Here is a 20,778-nt window from a genome sequence, read left to right as displayed (position 1 = left end):
CCCCTATACCTCAGAGTCCACGCGTACCAACTGCATATACTCCAAAGGTCTCAAAAAGCGGCAGCCAAAATGCTACTTGCACTCGGCCCAAGAGACCACATCTCCCCAGCCCTTAAGACGCTGCACTGGCTTCTAGTAACACGAAGAGTGGCATTCAATACCTTATGCATCTCCCATCGAGCACTGCATAAAACCAGACCTCAACATCTTCAAGACAAGCTAAAACCCTATCACCCCCCCACGCACCCTAAGATCAAGCTCAGCTGGTCTACTAGTCATACCTAAGACAAACTCGGTCAGATTAGGCGGATCGTCATTCTCAGCCTTGGCCCCCACGCTGTGGAACTCACTCCCACCCCACATCCACCTAACTGAGGATTTAATGTCTTTCCGCAAACTGCTGAAAACCTGGCTCTTCCCCTAAAACCAACCCGTACCAAGCTAACCCAACAGACCAACAGCATATCAATGACACCAATCCAACAAACTACCTGATGCAAGAAATGGACAGCTAATAACCCATAATATAAGCTAGAAGGACAAACGGAATTAAACGAGAAAAGTAGATCAAAGCAGTGAAATGGCTAACAAGAATAAATCATACGGAAACAGTAAATAGATTTAAACTCCCGAAATGGACTTAATGCACAAGGAGTGACCGAAGTGAATGGCGTGGACGCAATAGATAAAACTGACGAAGCCTGTGGAACAGATGAATGCGCTGAGTGGAAGAATGCATGAGTGGAAGAACAGATAACTATATAGTTCGAATGAGTGTGTAAATTGAATGAGTGAATAGATCGGATGAGTGTATAGAATAGATGATCAAACTGAGCGGATAAGTGTGTAGAATGGTTGGGTGTATAGAGCGGACGAGCGTGTAGAGCAGATGAGTGTGTAAATAACAGAGAAGCGAGTAAAATGCAGGAGTGCGTAGAACTGATGAATGTGCAGCATGGAAGAGCGTAAAACGGATTCATGTGTGGATCAGATGAGTATGTAGAGCGGATGAATATGCAGAGCGCAAGAGTGTGCATAGCGTATGAATACGGAAGTGCGGAGAGTGTGTAGATCGCTGGTACAGATAAATGTACAGACCTGGCGAATATATAGAACGGATGAGTGTATAGAGCGGATGAGTGTATAGGGCACATGAGCGTATAGGGTGCATGAGTGTATAGGGTGCATGAGTGTAGAGAGCAGATGAATATATAGAACAGGATTACTACATATCAGCAAATGACCTTATTGCTGTTGAATGAGTGGAAAACAAGAGTGCATAAAGCGGATGAGTACACAAAGCAGATGAGTACGTAGAGAGGATGAGTGCGGAGAGAGGATGAGTGCGGAGAGAGGAGTGCGGGGAACGGATGAGTGTGTAGGAGGGGTTGAGTGCGCAGGAGGGGATGAGTGCGTAGAGGGGATGAGTGCGTAGAGGGGATGAGCGCGTAGAGGGGATGAGCGCGTAGAGGGGATGAGCGCGTAGAGGGGATGAGCGCGTAGAGGGGATGAGCGCGTAGAGATGCTGAATGCATAAAGCAGACGGAATGAGTGAAGAATGTAGATGGAGTCTATATGGATAGAACAAATGATATACGTGAATGGAATTGATCACATATACGGATTGAACGGGTGCCGGATGTGAATGGAACGGGTGATGCACATTGACGGAACAGCCGACATATGTGAATTGAACGAGTGCCATATACCGTCGGATTGGGTGCCATAGGCGGATGATCGGTGCCGTATACAGAAGAAACGAGTGACGTATATGGGTCAAACGTATAACATAGGTGGCTGGAAAGAGTGAAATATGAAGATGCTACGGAAGAAAATATATGGATGGAGTGCATAAAACAACTTGGAATACACGAAACGGCTCGGGGTAAATAGAGCGCTTTTGACTGCGTGTGGTGGAGAGGAGTACGTGTGGCGGAAAGGAGTGCTTGCATGAGACTGACAGGAGTGCATGCTTGGAGCTGACAGGAGTGCATGCTTGGAGCTGACAGGAGTGCATGTATGGAGCAGGCTTGAGTGTGTGGGGTTGACTTGAGTACATGAGCGCGTCGAGCGGGCCGGAGGGTGTGGAGCCAACTGGGGTGCACGAATGTGATAGAAATGCGTGACGTATATAGTATGGTCTGGAATGCAGAGAACGTTCAAAAGACCTTATATCACATCATAACACACCACCACGCTTACTCTCTCCTTACACCACCACTCAACTAGAACACCAATACTATGACACCATTCGGTATAACTGTTCTCATACCAACATTCTGCCTCATACTCCCCATCACTCTAAATAAACACTGCTGGTTACCCACCCCCCCAGCCAGGTGTTCTCTTGAGGCCTAACGCAGCCACAATCGATCTGGATAAATCCTGCCATTCAGTGCAGAAAGCAGCAGAGGAGCGTCACTGGCAATAGGCAAGCCCTGTAAAGCTGCTTGTGTGGAGTTATTTGCTGGTCGCGACTCATATCCTCGCTTAAAGTGGTTGCACCACACGGAGGCAGGAATGGCCATAATGGGACTATGCGCTATATTTAGGTCACCCTGTGAAACTATCTTACAGAACTTCTTTTGATCATGTTCATAGGATGCTTTCTTTTAAACTTTCCCATCTACTTTCAATTTCTACCTCTTTTTTCTTCTTAATTTTGGCTTTATAGGCGAGTCTCATTTGCTTTATCAAATGTACTTTATCACGACTATCAGCTTTGAGGGCTGCTAAGAGGTCACTCTTGGCTTTTTACAATCCTCGTCCAACCAGCTTATAAATGTCCTCCTTGTAGTGCCCCTAATAAAAAAAGGGGGTATAGTACGTACTAATCTTTAGATATAAAGCGGAAGGGAGTAGTTTCTTACCTGTAACTCCATTTCGCCAGCGTTGGTATCTTTCATGGATTCACATGCTTACAATATTCCCCGTCGTCAGGCTGGGAACCTGACGACGGGGAATATTCTAAGCATGTGAATCCATGAGAGATCCAATGCTGGAGAATTTATGTATATGTGTGTGTATGTCTGTCCCAACTATACAAATGCACGTCCAGTCTATGTTTGGATGCAAAAAATTCACTCCGTAGCCACCCTCCTTTACTGAAGCTCACCCCGATTCACTACAGTAGGTACTAGAAGGAGGCCAAATTTGGAGAAGTGTCTGAAGCAAAATGTTCAATGTGTTGGTTATTCCACTGAAACGTATTACTACTGTATACAGTTCAAACGTGTTTATTAAAGCATGTATTTAAAGGGAATTTAAAAAAAATGTTATCACGCCACTCCAAATATCGGAAATGGAAATGTTACAGTATACTTAAGTTCATTCAAAAGAAGAGAGCACAATCAATCTTTCTTGGACATTTTCTCAAATGTGCTGAAGCCATTGAGTGACTGAAACATGCCACACTCAGCCCTAAACTCCCACAACAGATTTGTTCTGGGTCTTCCTACCACCAATGGCACGCCAGCATTAAACACCCTGACGGCAGCATTCCCGTTTCCCCGTGCACACAGCTGAGAATCCGGAAGTGAAATAGATGGTCGGGAAAGGGATCCGAGATCTACAGTGCGCAGCCTGTGCCGAGTCCATGGTGTCTTGCCAGCTCTTCCCTTGTGCTATCAGAAATACAGTCTAAAAAAGTTCAGAATCAACTAAAATAAATTAAATTGGGTTCTTATGTTGCACTTCATGCCTGAGATCAGGTTACAACCCTGTGCTATTCTTGCCTACTAGATAAGCGTGTTTCTGCTGAGCTATCCTCTGCAAAACTGTTCACGGGCATACTGTGACAAATCAAGTGATGTTGTCACTTCGCCCCTAGGAGAAGCCCCTTCCCATGAGGCCAGGGTGGTGAGGCCGGTACTTGATAGTCCCCCGTGGGGGTGGTACTCAGTGGGAGGATCTCATGGGGAAAGACTTCCCCTCTGGGGACAAGGGAAAACATCTCAGGAGAACGCGGTATGGCCACCCTCCACCACACACCTTTACACGTTCCAGTTACACAAACCCCACGTCCTTATTCCACACTTCTATCTCTGTTAATCAGAGGGCTTAGCCCCTATTGAGACGAAGAAGAATAGCATCTGGAGCAGGTCAGATAGCACAGCGAGTAGAGCGCTTGCTTTGACATCCATGCAGAGCCTGCTGACGCCCTATGACTAGCAACACATGTAAAATTAGCTGTAGGTAACTGACAAGGAGCAGCACCCTTGTGTGATTAAGCCTCCGAGATCTGTCACGTCTCTACAAGGGATCCATTAGATCACATTTCTACAAGGGATACTGGAGCTAGAAGGAGAAGGGGGGGTTATTGAATATTTTACACTAGTCAAGTGCACCCATCCCCTTCCTGCTTCACCTGTTGGGAGACAGTCATTTCTTTCTCTCTGTTCCGCTTTCGGGGGACTCTTCGAGTTCAGGTTTTCTTCTAATTTTATGATGAATAACTCCTCTTGATTGCTGATCTTGTCACCTTTGGTATAAAGACAGAAATATATAAGTTAAGTTCCACCTGCAGGGAATATTTTCTCTCCTGCTTTTAAGGTCTTGTTCTATTCTTGTGCCCTCTCCATTAACCCATCCTTTGGAAGTTCCTCCAGCTCTCATTCTGCCTAAATAGCCACGAAAGACTTTGGGGGTCATTCTGAGAATGGAGGTAGCCATGCCGCTTCTAGCGGCATGGCTACCCCCATACCGGGTACCGGGCCCGGGTTCCCTGAATGGGGAAATACTGGGCCATTCCGACCTTGGAGGGCCCAGTATTTCCCCATTTAAGGAACCCGGACCCGGTACATCCCCATTCCCATTTGAGCCCCCATAGGGCTCAATGGGAATGGGGAGGATGCTAACAACGGGCCCTTTAATGAAGGGTCCGTTGTTAGCATGCTGGACGGCTCGCGGGATCCGCTAAAGACGCCTGGAAACTTGGGACAACATATCATCATCTTCAGCTTCTTGGGCCCCATGGATGAGGACAGCGACCGGACTGTTATTCCTGTCAGTGGGAGCAGCCCCACCTCCTTCTGCACTCTCATCTGAGGTGATGGCATCAAGCTGTAACTCTTGCCAATCTATGATCCTCTGGATCATGTCACCCTTTGTGCCTTGAGCAGGTAAATCTCGCTCAGCACACATCTGTATTAATGTACTAGACTAAGAAGCATTTAAGGTCATGATGGTACTTGTTTCCATTATATTGGATAGGTCTATGGCCTTTTTTGATATCATTATACAGTTAATATGTGTCCTGGATAGGTGCAATTCGAAATGCCTTTATCAGTGTGCAACACTGGATACCTGCAGTCCTATCCCACCACTGTACACCAATTTGTTAAGATGGATTTCTAAACTCTGACCTGGTGGGCAGAGGTTCAGGAGGCCAGCCTAGCTTCTTGGAACAGGGTAACCTTCTGGACAAGCCAGACCAATCAAGGTAGCTTGGCGGCAGTCAAGACTAAGGGCCTCATCACGAGTGTGGCGGTAACCCTTAAATCCGGCGGTCGCGCTATTACCGCTGGATTTAAGGGTCCGCCAAATCAGTGCTTCGGCGGATTTCTCCCCAGCTCTGAGCTGGCGGGAAATCTGCCCAAAATTTGCACTATTACCGCCGGCAGGAAATCCACCAGCGGGAAGAGCGCGAAAATTCCCCATTGGGCCCAATGGGGAATGGGGCATTCCCGAATGGGCTCAGTGGGGAATGGGGAATTCCATTACCGCCAAACCCGTGATCCGGCGCTAATAACGCCGGGGGTTTGGCGGTAGGGCTAATACCGCTGGCGGTAATACCGCCGGCGTTACCGCCCAACTCGTGATGAGGCCCTAAGTCTCAGGAGGGGTGAGGGTGACTGAAGGACTTTAATAAGCACAAAGAACAAGGACACTTACAAATTACTCCTAGTCAGTTGTAGTTATAAAAATACAATTACATTTATTTCATACACACAATAATACTCCACAGCAATACTGATAAACCAACACAATCCAATCACAATATATATATATATATACAAGACCAAGGGGCCTAAAGGGTTAACTGCACCAGAATGGGTCCACAACCTAGAAGGGAAGGAAACAGGTGGGCAGATATAGAGGGTCATTACGAGTTTGGAGGCAGCCATGGTGCTATTACCACCATGGCTGCCTCCAAACCCGTGTCCTGGTAGACAGAATGGGGACTCACCGGGTCATTCCGACCTTGGAGGACCCGGTAGGTCCCCATTCTGAAAATCATTCCCCATTTCCATTTGATCCCCCATAGGGCTCAATGGGAATGGGGAAGGAGCTAATAACGGGCCCGCAAATGGCGGGCCCATTATTAAGTTATTAGCTCCATGGTCCCTTAACGGGTCCCGCTAAGGACGGCTGGTCAGACCAGCCGTTCCTGGTGGGACCCGCGAAAGGACCTCGGAATGTGGTGGTAGGGGGTTAACGGCACCGGCATCCTTACCAGTGCCGTTAACCCCCTACCGCCATACTCGGAATGAGGCCCATAGTCTTTAGGCAGTTCAGCATCAGGCGTGCAGAGCGGCACCCGCGAGCATTACCGGATGGCAGCAATGGCCCCGTTATCAAATGGGAATGGGGACGTACCGGGTCCGGGTCACGCAAAAGGGATTTACCGGGCCCTTCAAGGTTGCAATGGCCTGGTAAGTCCCCTTTTGCGGGACCCGGGTTTGGAGGTAGCCATGCCCTTATTAAGGGCATGGCTACCTCCAAACTCGTAATGAGGCCCAATGTCTCCAGAGCTCTGGTCCTCTCCAGGCTGGACTACTTCAACAGCCGATTCCTCAATCTGCCTAACTCCTCCCTTTGCCCCTTCAACTAATCCGGAATAGGACTGCAAGACTTGTCCTTGGCCTCACGCTCAGGGACCACGTCTCTCCAGCCCTTAAGTCTCTCCACTGGCTCCCGGTTCAAGACCCTCTGTATCATCAACAAGGCTTTATGGGGCCTGGGACCCCACTACATCCAACCCTCTCTCTAAATACCTCCCTGCTAGAGCCCTTCAGTCATCTAGCTCTAACTCCCTGCAGATCAGATACTTTTCCAAGCAAAAAGTGGGGGCAGATCTCTCTCCTTCACAGGTGGCTCGCTCTTGAATGGCCACCCTGCCCCTCTGCATATAAGTGCACATGAAACCCACAGGCAAGAATTAAAGTAGCCAAAGGAGATGTGCAGAGGGAAAATAAAAGGGGACCAAGGACAGAGCCCTGTAAAACTATTAACGGGAGAGAATGTGACTGAGAGATAGCCATTTCCAGCATACGACAAAAGAACGGTCAGATAATTAAGAGGGAACCCAATGGAGGGCAGTGCCAGAGAAAGAAGAGAGTGTGGAAAGCAGAGTCTGATGGACACAGTATCAAAGCAGCGCTAACATCAAGTATGACAAGGATAGAAGATGCTTAAGATGGCTGGCCTGAAGAATAGAGTTTAACACAGAGAGAAGAGCAGTTTCCATGGAGAAGACAAAACGTAAACCGGACTGATGAGAAGCGAGAAGATAAATTAAGATAAAATGACAGCCGAGTTGAAGTTAAAGAAGACAAATGGGGTGGAAATGAGAAGGTACAGAAGGATGAATGGAAGATTTCTTGAGGAGAGGAATAACAGTGGCAGCTTTAAATGCAGACAGAAAGTAACCAACCAGAAGATAAAAAGGAATTAAAAACAACAGATAAGACAGAGACCAAAGCAGGGTGAATAGGTTGAATAGGTGGAGCAGGTAGGGGGCCAGAGAGAGCAGCAGTGGAATCGGAACGAGAAACGAGAGTGAGAACGTCTGCCTCAGAGATGGGACTGAAGGCGAAGGGAGGATGGTCAGGGGTCAGAGGAAAGAGATTTGTGGAGATATCAGGAATAGTAGCAGCCTGTGGAATTTGAGAGTATCTAATGCTCTCTATTTTAGAGAGGAAGAAGATGGCAAAGTCATTGGAAGTAAGAAACAAACAAGAAGAAGGATCAGAGGAGAAAGGAACGAGGGCTTAATTCAAGGTAGAGTGCAGATGTTTTGGAGAAGTCCTCAGAGTCCGAATACAATTCTCAAAGCAGTTGGGTTTAGCTTGTTTGAGTTGCAAAGTGAATGACCGACAGAGTGCAGAGAACAATTGGTAAGCAGTAGTGCTAAGAGATTTTAGCCATTTTCCGCTATGCTCTACGGAGCTCGATTCTCAGTTGTTTAAGAGAATCTGAGAGCCACGGGCGAGGAGGTTTCCCCCCAGGTGTAAATTTAAAGATGAGGACATAGCATAATGGAGCTTATGAACTGCAGAATCCAGATCAGAGTAAGAGAAGTCTGCGAGATCTGTTAAAAAGGAAGAAAAGGACGTAATTAGAGCACAAGGATCACGATTCCAAGTATTACGATATAGTAAAGAAGACGTAGAGAAATAGCTAATAGTAGGAGGTGGAGGAAAAAAGGAAAAAGAGAGAAAGTGGTCAGAGGGTGGAAGGAAATGGGACCGAATAGCATCAAGAACGGAGCATTCACGTGAAGTGACGACCAACCTACGACCCCAGCGATAATGTGAGTAGCAGCGGAAGGCAGTAAATTAAGATTATCAGAGCGAGTAGAAATATCAAGGGCAAGAGGCAGGATCATATAGAGCAAGCTGAATATTAAAATCTCCAAGGACGATGAAATGGGAGGCAAGGGAGGACAATGGAGATAGCAAGGAATCAAAGTGGTCATAAATATCCGCGAGCGCCTTGGGACGATAGATTACCAGTAGGGATGGAAAAAGAGAGGGCAGGAGTTTCAAAAGGAGAAAAAGAAGGGAACAGAAATGAAAGAGGGGCAGAAGTTCAATGCGGGTGAAGGACCACACCAGTCCCGCCACCAGACCTGACAGTCAAGGTGAGTGAAAGAGGAGCAGGAAGAGGTTAAAGCACCTGCAGTAGCAGTGTCGAAATGGCAGAGGCAAGTTTCAGCAATATAGAGGAAACCAAATTAAAAGGAAATAAAAGAGAGCTCCAAAACCAAATCTGTTTTGGAGACGATGGAGCGAGCATTCCAAAGCCCTAAATTAATAGAAACAGGGAGAGAAACCTGAATAGTGGGATACGCCTGGGTCTAGAGAGAGAAGTAGAGGAGGAATATTCATGGAGCAGAACCATGTAATAAGATAAATAGTGAGGAGATAAAGATAGAGCTTCATGGGGAGCAATTAACAATGGTAACATAACCAAGTGGCTACAGCAATAAAGAGGGCGGATGGCGGTGCGCGCTAGCGCGAACAGGTGCCAACAGGGAATGGCAGCGCCCTTAGAACATCTGCTCTGACAAGCGGACGCTCGGGTGCCAGATGCTCAACTCTGACATTAAAAATAGGGAAAGGGACGGACTGATGGAGGGTGGGGGATAGAGCCTCAGACTCACCCAGAGACCAGAGGTAAACCGGTTTCTTAAAGGTAAATCAATGTGAAACATAAATGTCAGAATGGCAAGTATATATGGTGCTAGGTCGCCCCTTCCCCACGTGTGTATCGCACATGGGTTTCCTCTTGCTATATGTAATGGTGATTCTACATTTTAGAGAAGGACATGGTTGGGATGAGGTGGAGGTAAAATGACAGCATCCTACGAAAGTTCAGAGGACATTGGGTAAGGACATTAGCGTAGTGGAGGGGGGACACCCCATCTCACCTAATGGTGTTCTCCTCTTTTGGTATTCGTGTTAGGCAGAACCCTGTGCAGTTCACTTTGGGAACACTGCAAAGGATTTAGGACTACAGGTGTTAGCAGTAAACCCACTTGGTAGCAGTCTGTACCACAAAGATTCACTTTGGTAGCTGTGGCTGAGCAGTCAGACTTCCCTCAAGAAGAGTTAGGCAGTATGCAAAGTATACACAATAGGCACTCAGATACAATAGCACAAGCAAACACTGACCAGAGCTTTGGTATCAAGGTATATAATTATTTATTTAAAAACACACTTATTGAAACACTCCAGCACTATCATTGTAAATCACTCTAAACACAGTTACTATTATTATATATACATCCCTTATTCCTTATCAGACAAGTCTTAGTTAACACCACTTATTTCCAGACAGAGGTGCGCGCTTAACTATAGATGGCACTCCAATAAGTTAACGAAAAGGGAGGGGAAAAGGCAGAATGTAGGAAGCTACACCACTCTAAGATTTAGGAACACTTTAGCAAGGCATAGAAGACAAAAGTTACTTGTGAGCCAAAGTCCATAGGCCGGGCTCACTTCTAGAGAGAGCAGAGCACAAATGCGCCCAAGATCACACAATTACAATAGGCTTTGAAAGTCTTGCAGAGAGTTCAGAAAGAGTTTAGAGAGGCTCAGAAAAGTTTAGCCTGGGTGTCCCAAGCTAACCCAGGTTCGAAAGCCGGGGGCTAAATCTACCCCGTACAGTCGGTTGCAAGGGAAGCCAGGCGGAACACGGTACCTTAGGTGGAAAGGATCCTCCAGCGGGGGCAGTTGTTCCTGGCAGCGCGTGCAAGTTGCAGCGTCGTCCAGAAGAAGAGAAGATCTCGACGTGGAGGAAAGATGAAGGTTGTTGCACTGCCAGGGAAGAAACCAGCCGCAGAGTTTTCCGGTTAAAGGTACTACCCTTTGATTCACGGTAGTGGTAAAACATGGTATCCCGGGTTGCCAGGGTGCTTGGCACAGGAAAGGCGGCCACGAGATGCTCCAGGAAGCGAAAAAGGAAGCAGACTGGTTATCCCCACCAGTCGAAGGAAGAAGACTCTCCGGGCTGGAGATCTCCTCTGTCGTTGGGAAAAGGGGTGAGACGGTTCAGCAGGGCTCCAGCGGTGGTGTCGTCGTAGCAGGTCGGCTCAGCTTCTCCCTCGTCGGATTCTTAGGTCCTGTGGCGACTTCTAAAGTTCCAGTCCCCAAAGCCCTGCTTTTATGCAGAAAACCCCCATTCCCTCAGCCTAGCTGTCACTCAAACATGCTAAGTGGTGAGCCGGCCGGCTCCCCACTTGGGCCAATCAGGACGGAGTGGCCTAGGCAACTCAGTCCAGGGTGCCTAAATCCCCCTCCACCCCTCCTAAGTACCCCAGGCAGAGTGGCACCACTGTGGAGGGCTTCTGTGGAGAAGCCCGCCAAAAAGTGGAACAAAGGGCTCGATTTGGGTTGGAGTCACAGAAGAGAACACAAACGCCATTTTAGAACCGAGTTCTGGCAAAAAATACCAACCGGAGAATTAATAATAAATAAATAAAAGATCAAAAGGAAAAATGGACATCAAAAGACGATAGCTATTATAAACTGCTATTGGAACCCGCAACAAATGTCTACCAAAATATTCTGCAACAACATCGCCGATACAATTGACCAGCTATATGCAGAATTTGATAAAATCGAGCTCATCATATGCGGCGACATGAACGCTAAATGTACCGAGGTCTTGGAGTCCATTCCGAGGGTCCATGGGGGAGACATGGATTCTGCTACCGAAAGAGGCATAGCCTTGAATGAAGTTATGAGTAAAAGAAATGTCCAAAATGTAGCAAGGTTATTCCCCTATCAAATTAACTTTCCAACATGGGAACGAAATGAATCAAAAGCAACTTTGGACTACATCTTTATCTCCAATGGCTTCAGCGAGGAGCTGTCAGATTTCGAGGTCAAAAAAACCATCCATAGTGATCACAACCTTCTGTGCTGTTCATGGAGTATCACTACCAGGATATTCAAAACCTACAATTGGACGACAGATTTAAACCAGCAACAGACTCGCCTGCGGTTAACCGAACGAGATATTGAGAAAATCAGAAATACCTGGGAGGTGAGAGTAAAAGATCAGGCTTGGACCGACAAGAGAGAAAGACCAAACTACCTACCGTTATTGCTAGCTTTCCAGGTCAAAGGAGCAGGGAAAGCGAAGGATATGCCCCAGAACAATCACACGTATGATAAGACGGTGGTAGAAAAAAGAAAAATTGTACGTCGTTTGCGAAGAAAAGCTAAGAAATACAACGATGAGCTTGATTGGGAAAATTGGCGCAAGGAAAATTTAAGCTACAGAAATTGGCATAAACATCACAAAGCCACTCTGTACCAAAACGATGCCGAGGCGATGATGCAAAAACTTGACACAAAAAAATCTAGTGACTTTTGGGGTTTAATAAAAGAGATGAACAGGCCCCTGTCCGCCGCAATGGGAAATGCTGTAGCGGAAGAATATTGGATCCAATATTTTACGGCTGAATTCGACGGACCCACCAGTGACAGCCAAGGGGCAAAGCAAAACCAAGTGATAACGTGGGTCGATCTATCAAATACTATGGACATCGAAACAGCCATACGGAACCTGAAAACATCTAGAGCGCCGGGCCCTGATGGACTCTCCAACATGGACCTGAAAATGTTCCCGGAAAAATGGGCTGAAACGATCAGTGGTATCTATTCGGAATGTGGTAGAACCAACATGGTGCCGGAATCATGGCAGAAAGCAGTCATTGTCCCGATTTATAAAAAGGGACCGAGACAAGAACCGGCGAGTTATAGACCAATCGCCCTTTTGGACATTCTGGGTAAAATCTACGCGACCCTGCTACTCGTCCATTTTCGAGCTTGGGAAAAAGACAGCCAGGCCAAAGATCAGCTTCAAACTGGCTTCCAGAAAAATGGATGTACATCAATCAACCTTCTCATACTTAACATCATGAAAGCCAAAGTCAAAGAGGGGGCGCCTAAAGTATATTTGGCATTCGTGGACCTCTCAAAGGCCTTTGATAAGATCGACAGAAAAAGCCTGTGGACGAAGCTTCAAGATTGGAACTGCCCGGCAAAAATATTGGAGCCAATAAAAGCGCTCCATTCGAACACCAAAATAAGAGTTAAACTCAACAATCAGGGCATGCTCTCAGAGGAGATAAATGTTAATCGAGGAGTAAAGCAGGGATGTCCTTTGGCACCGGTACTGTTCACAGCTTTCTTGGGCGATTATCAACTCTCCAAAGAAAAAATTCGATCTTTTCCCCCAAAAATCGGGAAAACTGAGATCCCACGGTTACTCTACGCAGATGACATCATTGTGATCGACCAAACGAAGGTGGGCCTGCAAAGAAAACTCCGTAATTTGGAGGCCTATATCCTGGAAAATAAGCTGGAACTTAACAAATCGAAGACAAAGGTCATGGTACTCGAGAAAGTCCCCTGCAAAAAGACGAAAAATCTAAAGTTCTTCCTGGACGAGTCAAAAATCGAAATCGTAACCAACTTTAAATATCTGGGGATTCAATTAGACAGTTCAGGTGTGGAAAAGAGCCTTGTTGACCAACTCTGGGAAAAAGTGAAAAGACTGACTACGCAAACCAGAGCAGTAGACCGCAAATATGTCAAATTCTCCCTGATCCCGGCTATAACTTTCTAGAACACCAAGGTTGTTCTGGCCCTGACGTATGGTACGGAGTGTGTGCTATATCTCCAGCGCAACATATGGAGCAAAATCGAAGGCCACCTCTGGAAAACGGTCTTAGGCCTACCCAAATCTACCGCCATGCCAGCCATAAGGAGAGAGTTGGGGCTCATATCATTAGCGTCGACAGTGGATCAAAGCGCCTTGCGCCTCTACAGACGAATCATCATGTCTGACACCCTACCCATTTATAATACCATACGGGATGAAATTGATTTAGGCAAATGTACGGCTTTAAATGGGTGGAAGCGAGAAAGAATGATATGAGAAAAGTTGAATGCACCGAAAAAGAGCTAATAGGAAACCCAGAAAATGTTTTAAAAAAGACGGAAAACATGGACTGGATTGTGACAACAGAAAAGGCGATGGAAAACAAACTCCTGAAACATCTCCCACCCACTTTCAACAAGGGGAAAAAACCGCTCCAGTACTGTGTAAAGTTTCCAAATAAGAAGCTGAGAATTTCTGTCATGAGAGCCAGATTCAACCTCCTCCCTACAAGAGAGATCATAATTTTAAGAAGAAATGGAACTGAAAGCCGCTGCCGTTTATGCAACAACGAGTCCGCTACTGAGACTTTAAAACATCTCGTGGTCGAGTGTCCCAACACAATGGAAAACAGAAGGCTATACCTACCCTGCCTGGCCGAAAATATGTGGATTTTCCAAGTAGATGAACTATGGAATAGACTGATATCGGGTGAGAAGACAAGATGGACCCTGGCTCTGGCCAAACTCATCGACCTAGCATTTGAACAAATTAACAGTCTTCGGACTGAAAGTACTTTGGTGACGGACCATGACCCTGCTGAATGAGGCCTTTTAGCTTCCCGGACAAGGTTTAGGACTTGGACTTTGGCCCGGTTTCCCACCCTCTAGGGGAGGTTTTTGCGAGAAGCTACCATTCGTGGGTTCGCTTTCTGTTATGATATGCAAGATAGAGAAGGTTTTTGACAAAACTCAGTCTTTACTGAGTAAAGTTCAAATAAAAAAAAAATATATATATATATATAAATAAATAAATAAACCGGCGGTATGTTCGAGGCTGTAGGAATTAAATAATTAAAGTTGGTAGCCTCGAACAATGGGAAAATCCAATAGAGATATATTTGCGGTTGAATATAAAAAGTAGTATCCACTGCCACCAGCCAAAACTCGATCAGGGGGGACGGAGACGTGCCCCCTCGACTAAAAGACCCCGGGGCAATCGAATTGCCCCGGCCAGTACATCCACAATATGATGGTTTGTACTGGTTCTGTTCAGAATTTGAGACTAGTAAAGTCAATGGTGACTTTACATGCCCTGGGAGAGAGAAGTCAGTCCCAGGGTATGGAGTCTATGTTGGGGGGTCACTATGACACCCCTGTGTTACTGCACTGAGGGTGCTGTATAACACACATTACAAAAACACTGAAGCCCTATGGAGTAAAAGACCCCATAGCCCATTAAACACATCTAGAGTCAAAGAAACACACTCAAATCATGTCCAAGAGTGAGGGTAAAAGGGTCTCACTCTTGGCAGGAGAAAAAAATAAACCCCAAAAATCCAGCAAAGCTGCTGGCGGACTCACTAGGTTAGGAAATTCAGCCTAAACAGAGAATTCACCCTAACACTCGCCCCCCCCCCCAGTCTAAGGGACAGGAGGATTTAATCCACTCCTGGATGAATCTCATACCTCTAGTCGATGACATAAATCCTAGAGAGACCATCAGCATTTTGGTGGTGACACCATGACCTGTGCTCAATGGTGAAATCAAACCCTTGCAGGCAGATTGACCATCTCAATAGTTTTGGATTTTCTCCCTTCATTTGCATTAACCATCTCAAGGGTTGGTGGTCAGTCTGAATGACAAAAGTAGAACCATACAAGTATGGCCTAAACTTCTTCAGTGCCCACACAATAGCAAAGCATTATCTTTCGATTGTTGCCCACCTTGTCTCAGGATCCTTCAGCTTACGGCTGATGAAGCAAAAGGGGTGCTCCCTACCTTTCCCATCCAGTGGGCTAAGGACTGCACCTATTCCTACATTGGAAGCATCCGTTTGTACAATGAAGGCTTGCAGGTAGTCAGGAACTCTCAGTACTGGAGCTTGGCAAAGAGCCTTTTTCAGGCTTTCAAAGGCCTGATTGCACTCCTCATTCCATTTGACCTTCTTAGGGAATTTTGGAGAGGAGATTACATTCAGTGGAGAAGCTATGGTCCCATAGTTCTCAATGAAATTCCTGTAATACCCAGTGAGGCCTAGGAAGGCTCTCACTTGAGTCTGAGTAGTAGGTATTGTCCAATTTTGCACAGCTTCAATTTTGCTGAGCAAAGGCCTTATTTCTCCACCTCCTACCTCATGTCCAAGGTAGACCACTTTACTCTGTCCTATCTGGCATTTACTTGCCTTGATGGTCAGATGGGCCTGCTCAAGAGCCTGCAAAACATGTCCCAGGTGGTTCACATGTTCCTCCCAGGAGTGGCTGAAGACTGCAATGTCATCCAAGTATGCCATGCAGAAGTCCTCCATCCCAGCTAGAACTTGGTTTACCATCCTTTGAAATGTGGCAGGTGCATTTTTCAGTCCAAAAGCCATAACCTTGAATTGGTATAAGCCAACTGGGGTAGAAAATGCAGTTTTCTCCTTGGCATGGTCTGTCAGGGCTATTTGCAATAGCCTGACGTAAGGTCAAATGTGCTGAGGTACTTGGCTGCGCCAAGTCTATCCACCAACTCATCTGTCCTTGGCAAAGGGTGGGCATCAGTCTTGGTGACTGCATTAAGAGCTCTATAGTCCACACAGAATCTCAACTCCTTGGATCCTGCCTTTGGTACTAACACAACTGGGCTAGACCATGGACTAGTAGAGGGCTCTATTACCCCGAGATCAAGCATCTTCTTGACCTCACCTTTGATGTGGGTTCCGACATGTTCTGACATTCTGTACCCTCTGCTTTTGACTGGCAGACAGTCACCAGTGAGAATATCATGCTGTCCCCAAGGGGTCAAGCCTGGTAAAAGTGAGAACAGGGAGGCAAACTGATTTAACATAGATTTGCACTCCTCCTGTTGCTCAGGTGTCAGATCTGAAGAGAGATTAACTCCTTCAACCTTTTCGTCCAAAGGTAAGCCTCTCAGGAGGTCAGGTAGAGCTTCACTCTCCTCCTCCTCTTCCGATGAAGCTAGAAGCAAGGCTCCTACTTCTGGTCTAGAGACATAGACTTTGAGGCGGTTGGTGTGGAAGACTCTGGGAGCTTCCCTGGGTTTGCCCAGATCCACCAGATAGTTGACCTCTGCAAGTTTTCCCACAACCTTGAAGGGTCCCATCCATTTGTCTTGCAAGGCCCTCTGCCTTGTTGGGAGCATAACGAAAACTGGCTGGTCTTGAGTAAACTCAACCATGTTAGCCTTCTGATCATGCCAATGCTTGACCAGAGCTTGTTCAGCTTTCAAGTTGTCACTTGCTTCTGCCATCATGTGTGACATTCTCCGTCGGAGACCTATCACATAGTCAGCCACTCTGACCGGCTTGGGGGAAGGAGCACTCTCCAACCCCTCCTTGATCAGGGCCAATGGACCTCTGACCGGATGGCCATAAAGAAGTTCAAAGGGAGAATAACCTACTCCCTCCTGAGGGACTTCCCTATAAGCAAAGAGAAGGCATGGCAGTAGAAGGTCGCACTTTCTTTTAAGAGGTTCCTCTAAAGCACCTATCATGCTCTTCATGGTTCTGTTGAACCTTTCTACCAACCCATTTGTCTGAGGGTGGTATGCTGTTGAGAACTTGTAAGTAACTCCGCAGGTTTTCCACATGGCCTTCATGTAGTTGGACATAAAATGTGATCCTCTGTCGGAGATTACTTCCTTAGGAAACCCAACCCTGGTAAAAATACCAAGGAGGGCCTTAGCCACAGCCAGAGCTGTAACAGTCCTCATAGGAATTGCCTCAGGGTACCTAGTAGCATGGTCTACTACAACAAGGATAAACCTGTTGCCTGAGGAGGTGGGAGGATCAAGGGGACCAACAATGTCAATCCCTACCCTCTCAAATGGGACTCCCACAACTGGGAGAGGCACTAAAGGTGCCACATTCTTGGAACCAACCTTACCAGAAGTCTGGCAGGTATGGCAGCTCTTACAATACTTGTCTACTTCAGCCCCCATCTTTGGCCAATAAAAGTAGAGAGAGAGCCTTTCCTTGGTCTTCTTGAAACTCAAGTGACCAACCAAAGGTATCTCATGGGCTAGTTGTAAGAACTGTTGTCTGTTTTCTTGCGGTACTACAAGGTGCTTGTAGTCTCCAGGTTCAGACTCAGTTGGTTCACTGTAGAAGAGGCCATCTTCCCAGTGTAACCTGTACTTCCCAGGCTCTTGCTCATCAGCCTGAGAAGCTGCCTGGTGGCGGAGACCTTCCAGAGTTGGACATTCTCTTTGGCCCTTATGGAAAGCTGATCTGCTGGGTCCACCTTCTGCCAGTAAACACTGCAGCTCAGGATGGTCAGCTGGATCCAAATCTCCAATAAGGTCTGGGCCTCCTACTAGCTACTCTTCAGAGTCTAGCTCAACCACACAGGGTTGTACCTCCCTCTCAGCCGGAGGTGGAGTTACAGGTGTAACTTTGGACAACCTAGGGGAAGTCCTTGTTGGAAGCACTGGAGTGCTTGCTGCTGGCTTGTTCCTGGGAGTCTTGGGTTGCCCCTTGGCTCCTGATCTGGTTGAGACTGCAGTAGTTTGCTCCAGTGGAGGAGGAGTGATATCTTTCTTCATCATCTCCTGAGAAGAACCTCTCAAGGTTTTCTCCCTTGCAGTTTTGGTTAGCTCCTGTAACCGTTTACTAGGGGGCCTAGGGGTATATGACACAACTCCAAGAGCCTTTAAGTCATTACCCAACAGTACCCTTCCTGGCACCTCACATTGTACACTGACAGGTATCTGTACGGTCATATCATTGCACTGGATGAGAACTGGTAACTGGGGACACATCTGCACAGGCCCTCCAGCTAACTTGGTGAGGTATTTGGGTGCCTTAGCAACGTCCTCTGCCTTGAAAAATGATTCACCCACCACAGTTATGCTGGCCCCAGTGTCCCTAATGGCAGGAGTCTCCTGATCATTCACCTGGACACTGTCTTTATAATGCTCTTTAGTATTATCTGGGATAGAATTATACACATCTAAATTCTGTTGTTCCCACAACCCCAGAGAGACTAAAGAAACACTGGCTGAGACTCCAGTGGGTTCATCAGCCAGTAGTAGAAAGTTTCCACTTGCCATATGTACTTCCTCTTCTTTAGCGAAGGCTAAGGAGGCAAGTTGGATCCCTGGAAGTTTACCTTTGCATCTGGGATCTCCTTTCACATGGTCAGTAGCCTTACAAACATAGCATGAGCCAAAGGCTCGCTGGAATGGAGGCTTGTTCTGACCTCCTTCTGGTCTGGGACCAGAGGGTACACTAGCCTGATTTGGTTTCCCTTGTGGCTTACCCTTATGGTTTTGTTTGGGGCCCTCTTTGGAATTTGCAGTATTAGAATTCTCTTTGGAGTCCTTTTTAGGCTGTTTCCCCTCATCCTTTTTCTGAGTTACCCCAGAATCCTTGTGAGTGGCCCTGTTGGCAACCCACAAGTCAGCAGCCTTAGCTAGTTTTCTGGAATCTAATTACTTTGAATCAGCCAAGTGCTGTCTGAGCTCAGGAGAGCAGGCATCATAAATTGACTCCAACATAAACAAATTTCTCATACCCTCATAAGTGTTCACTTTGTAACCCTTAATCCATCCCTCTAAGTTTTTCAACCCTTCACTCACCCAGGTAGCCCAAGGGGTACCATCATGCTTTTTGAGGCTTCTAAACCTCTTAAGATACTGGGAAGGGGTCTTCCCAAATCTAACTATCAAACATCTAGCTAGTTTCACACATTCATAATCCTTCTTATCCTCCTCGTCCATTTCCATTACCACATCAGTTGCAACAGGGGGAAGCCTAGAGAACAACCAGGTGAGTAAGTCATTTCCTGTGATGTTCTGGAGCCCATGATTATATTCAAACAGAGACAAACAATCCAACACATCCAACTTAGGCTCATACATACCAACCAATTCCTTAGGCATCCGGGGTCTTTTAGGACTGGAACTTCTAGAGGAGCCAGAGAGAGAAGCATTGTCGACAGATAATTTCTTCATTTCTAGCTCATGCTTGAGCTCCATTTCCCTTAACCTTAGTTCTTGTGCTTTTGTTCTGTTTGAGCACTAATTCGTTTAAACTCTAATTCCAGTTTCATTTTCTCTAATTCAAGATATTGAGGACTAAGTGAGGGACCTGGCAAAGGCCCAGTAGGTACAGCTGGCAGAGCAGACAGAGGCCTAGGGCGGGGGACAGTCACAGCAGCCTCACCCTCCTCTTCTGACTCTTCCTCAAGATCATCAACATTTGGTTTAGTTTCAATCTCAATACTGTTATCTACAATTGCTGGAGTGGTAGGTTCCTCTGAACCATCATCCAGACTTTGGTTAGCTAACAACCTTTCTATTAGCTCCATTTTCCTGCCCTTAGTCATGAGATTCTTATGCTTACAGAGAACTCTTAAACAATCAGCAGTTTTTGTAGCAAGGGACTTTTGACTATAACTTTCCATAGTTGACATGTTAGAGGATTACTTTTTCAGTACTAAGCTTTGTGGTTAGTTGACCTAAGGTATCCTAAAGCACACTAACATGTATACTCAATACAAATCCCACCGCTGTACACCAGTGTTAGGCAGAAACCTGTGCAGTTCCCTTTGGGAACACTGCAAAAGATTTAGGACTACAGGAGTTAGCAGTAAACCCACTTGGTAGCAGTCTGTACCACAAAGATTCACTTTGGTAGCTGTGGCTGAGCAGTCAGACTTCCATCAAGAAGAGTTAGGCAGTATGCAAAGTATACACAATAGGCACTCAGATACAATAGCACAAGCAAACACTGACCAGAGCTTTGGTATCAAGGTATATAATTATTTATTTAAAAACACACTTATTGAAACACTCCAGCACTATTATCGAAAATCACTCTAAACACAGTTACTATTATTATATATACATCCCTTATCAGACAAGTTTTAGTTAACACCACTTATTTCCAGACAGAGGTGAGCGCTTAACTATAGATGGCACTCCAATAAGTTAACAAAAAGGGAGGGGAAAAGGCAGAATGTAGGAAGATACACCACTCTAAGATTTAGGAACACTTTAGCAAGGCAGAGAAGACAAAAGTTACTTGTGAGCCAAAGTCCATAGGCCGGGCTCACTCTTAGAGAGAGCAGAGTACAAATGCGCCCAAGATCACACAATTACAATAGGTTTTGAAAGTCTTGCAGAGAGTTCAGAAAGAGTTTAGAGAGGCTCAGAAAAGTT

The 20,778-nt window shown here is 46.3% G+C and overlaps 1 pseudogene; it reads right to left on the bottom strand.

Moving 5' to 3' along the window:
* Positions 1–20,778, bottom strand: part of LOC138487583 (zinc finger protein 850-like) — a 673,452-nt pseudogene that overhangs the window by 15,093 nt on the left and 637,581 nt on the right.

The sequence above is a fragment of the Ambystoma mexicanum genome, chromosome 9 (assembly GCF_040938575.1).
Source record: "Ambystoma mexicanum isolate Mex_15411 chromosome 9, UKY_AmexF1_1, whole genome shotgun sequence".
NCBI lineage: Eukaryota > Metazoa > Chordata > Amphibia > Caudata > Ambystomatidae > Ambystoma > Ambystoma mexicanum.
The sequence above is the reverse complement of the archived record's forward strand: the minus strand, read 5'-3'. Positions and strand labels throughout refer to the sequence as shown.